This window comes from Hipposideros armiger, unplaced genomic scaffold (genome assembly GCF_001890085.2).
Source record: "Hipposideros armiger isolate ML-2016 unplaced genomic scaffold, ASM189008v1 scaffold_128, whole genome shotgun sequence".
NCBI classification, from domain to species: Eukaryota; Metazoa; Chordata; class Mammalia; order Chiroptera; family Hipposideridae; genus Hipposideros; species Hipposideros armiger.
In genome coordinates, this window is record NW_017731478.1 from 1,520,272 (window position 1) to 1,524,141 (window position 3,870).

A 3,870-nucleotide genomic window follows, 5' to 3' on the forward strand; every position below is an offset into this window, starting at 1 on the left:
CATATTTGATATGAAGAAATTACTGTTAATTTCTTCAGGTGTAATAATGGCACTGTGGGCAATATAGCTTCAATATGTTTTAGAAATACATCTTAAAATATTTATCAGTAAAAAAATATTTATCGGTGAAAAGATACGGTCTGGTACTTCTATTGCAGTTGAAGAGCGCTAACACACCTGGTTTCTGTGATGCTAATACCTTGATTCCTCCCCTTTCTTCATCCTCTTGTTTCATCCAAAATTAGTTTAGTTCTGGTTTTACTTGTTTGCTGTCTGTTTCCCACAAGAGCACTGATCCTATCCTTGTATATTGCCATAACCCCCAGGTTTAGCAGAGTACCTGGCATGCGTTTCCTGAATGAATGAAGGTCAGTATAGGTCTTATCTGCTCTAGTCCCGAGATCCAGGTCCATATTCCAGGTTGTCAGCCTGACATTTACATCCACACCCAGACAGGATATCTCCTCCAGGTTTCTTTAATAATAATAATAATAATAATAATAATAATAATAATAAAGCTAACTGTTCTCTAGCACTTTGTGTGGCCATGGCATATGTTGATTCAAGCCACACTCTGAGAACCCACGGAGTATGAATTAAATGAGGAAATATTTGTAAAACATTTAGAATAATGCCTGGCACACGATGAGGGTAAGCGTTATACGAGTATATATTTAAATTAAATTAAAGTCAATGTCCTATACATTTTTTTAAAAAATATTTTTTAAAGTTTTAATCAACATGTGCCAGATCGGGTGGGCTTTACAAGGGCGGTAAGGTTTTTTTCTGCCTGCAAGTTTGCTGGGGGAGACGTGTAACCACCACACTGTTCAAACTCTATGCTAAGAGCAGTTTCAGGGGAGAAGGTAGAGGGGCTGTGGCAGTGCAGGAGGGTCCCCAACCCCTGCGTGGGGGATGAGAAGAGGGGAGGGGTGGTGGGTTCAGGAAAGGCTATCCTGGGGGTGGGGGGCGGTGTCGTATGGACGAGTGGATTCAGCCAGGTCAAAAGGACCGGGGGATGCAGGGGTTTGGGACGAGAAAAGTCATGGTGCTCAGATACAAACCCCGGCCTCGCCTCCTCTGGGAAGTGGCGTTTTTCTCACAAGGAGCCGCTAATGGACGTGGCTCGGCTGGCAGGTGAGCCGGGCGCGGTTGGGGGTACAGCACCCCTCGATCCTTGCGCCCCTCTGGGTGAAGGACGCCTGTACTGGAGCGCAGGGCCGGGCGCCGCCAGGTCCGTCTGTGATCAGTACGTCGGGGAGGGTCTGCGAGCCGGACGGTCCTCGCTTCCTCCCCAGGATGCGCCCATACCAGAGGCCACCTTACGACCCCTCTATTCTCCTTCAACAGAGGGGCCGCCCCGTGACGCCGCGAAGCATCCACAGACAAGTGACCCCCATGACCGCCGCCGCTCNGATGGGAGGAATTCTACTAAACAATTTTGTAAATGGATTATGCATATGGCAGACCCAGATCCGCTCATCTCACCTGCACCCTCCCCCACCCCCATTGGGGACATGAATACCACCAGCCACAGCTCACACAGGTCCCCTGGTTGCAAAGCCCCACACAGTGCGACAGTTAACCTCAGCTCCTAACATTTCCAATGTTCTCAGAAGACCACAGGCCAAGGCCACAGCCGCCTCAGCACCCAGGACCAACCAACGAGAGGAGCATCCTCTAGAAATTGGGGAGGGCTAATGAGAGACATGGAATGAGCAGACAAATTGCTCGCCTTCCCCCATGGACCCCCACCCCAACCAATGCCCGCCCCGTGCCACTGGACCGTTCTGGGATTCACTGGTTTCACACATCCTGCCAGGCACATCCCACAAGCCCCAGCAATCAGCTGAGCCAACTTCAAAGTCCACCTCGAAGTCACCCTTCCTCCTTTTCTGTCTCACTTCCCTCCTGCCCTCACTCTTGCGTCCCTGGTACTGCCCTCTCTAATAAAGCATCAATTAACACATATGCTTTTAAAGGAACCTGTACAAAAGCAATGGGTGCTTTTTTTTTTTTTTTTTACTTTCCAAATATTTTTCTTGAAACATTTTCTTTAAGAGCCCAGCCATTTGAGTGGCCGAGACCCTAAAAGGAGAGAAGACTCAGGTAACGTCCTGGGGAATCTACCCAGATTCGCATTTAGAGGTAACCTCTCTTCAGGTAGAAAGAGACCTTGAAATTCAGAGAGCACGCCCAAAGCACTTGAAAGAACCCTGTTGCTAAGGTTTGATCTTCCTGTTTTCCAAAATGGATTTTGGGAGCCTGATCATATCTGCTACACAATGTCCTTGGAGAGAGGGTGGCTATCCACAGTAGAATCAATATAGAACCGACCGTGAGCCTCAGTGTGACATTTCTGGTGTTAAAGAGGTAATCATAAGATCAGAGTTGTCCGGGACCATCTCAAGTCTGTCCGATTAAAGAAGGAGGAGGGAGGAGGGGGTTTGGAGGAGGAGGAAGAGGGAGAGGAACAGTGAGGAGCCAGAACAGCAAACCGCGGGATGTCAGAAGGGTGGCGCGTGGGGAGCAGAGAGTATGTGGCGCTATTTCAGGTTATCAGCCCTTGGGATCACGCCTAAGGGATGGGACAAGTAAAGCAGAGTTGGGCGAGAGAGACCTCTCACTCTTCAGAAAAGGGGCGCCTCACAAAAAATAGTCATCGCCAGCAGGGGCTTGTGACAAGAATACAACAGACACGGGCACCCACAAACACAAGACATTTATGTCTCACCGTTCTGGAGGCTGGGAAGTCCAAGATCAAAGCACTGGCAGACTCCGTGTCTGGTGCTGGTCCTCTTCCTGGTTCCTAGACGGTTGTCTTTTTGCAGTGCCCTCACGTGGCAGAGGGGGGGACGGAGCTCTCTGGGGTCTCCTCTGTAAGGGCACTAATCCCATGCGTGATGAGGACTCTCCCTCAGGACCTTATCACCTCCCAGAGGCCCCTGCTCCTAACACCAGCACACTGGGCGCTAGGATGTCCACCTATGAGTTTGGGGGGGACACACATTCAGTTCCTGTGGAGTCGATGGCGACAGCATAGGAAAGCGATACTCAAGTGCCCCAAAGTTGCCTCTCAAGGCCTAATGTGGTTTCTTGGGCCCCGGCGGCCTGATTTTCCAGGAAGCAGTGACTTCTCCTTCCACGCGATCCCTGCGTCCGTCCGCCCCATGCTCAGCCTGACTGGCTCACACAGTGAGGAACCATCTGTCATCTGCCCGCAGGTCTTCCTCCTGCCCCTAACGGTGGGTGGTCCCCAGCACCCACTCATTCTCCCTTTCCATTCCAGATCTTTTATTCCTCTTGGTGGCATCAAATCCCTTTTCTTTTATCCATGGCTGAAGCAAGACTTGTGGTCGCCCCAGGCAAGCTCATAGTTTGACACTCCTTCAAGCCTGTACTCTTTAGTGAAGAAAAATAAAATTATGAAAAATGTCTATTACAGAAGGAAGCAGAATAGTATAATGAACTTCCATGTTCCCAATCACCGAGGTTTAACAATTATTAACAAAATGGCCAGTCTCCATTCCATTCATGTTCCCAGCCATCCCACCCTCTGAGCCGGTTATTGGAAATTAATTCACAGACATAGCATCTTATTCATAAATATTTCAGGAAGTCCATAGTCTTTAAATAAGTTGTTCTGTTTTAATGGGAGAAGAGGTAGGGTGCTATGTGTGTACAATGGATGAAGAAAGAGGCCTTCTAGTGGAGAGACCCTCAATCCCCATGTCAGCTCTGGCCCAAATTTGCATGCCCTCTGCGGCAAGTCATGTGTGGTCCTGCTCAGCATCCCAGCTCCCTTGCTACCTTTGGTTAATGAAAACGTCCTGAGACTAGAGAGTCATAATTGCACAACCTGTGACTATA

The 3,870-nt window shown here is 49.1% G+C and overlaps 1 long non-coding RNA gene across 3 annotated transcripts in view; it reads right to left on the reverse strand.

Annotated features, from left to right (window-relative positions):
- Positions 1-3,864, reverse strand: part of LOC109386097 (uncharacterized) — a 15,659-nt gene extending 11,795 nt beyond the window's left edge. For 2 of the 3 annotated variants that reach the window (XR_002124730.1, XR_002124729.1), the window contains exon 1: positions 2,735-3,864. This is a non-coding gene — a long non-coding RNA (uncharacterized LOC109386097). Of the gene's footprint in view, positions 1-1,064; positions 1,409-2,734 lie in introns of those variants that run through there. The other variant, XR_002124731.1, reaches the window with a different exon arrangement.
- Positions 3,865-3,870: the final 6 nt, after the last annotated feature.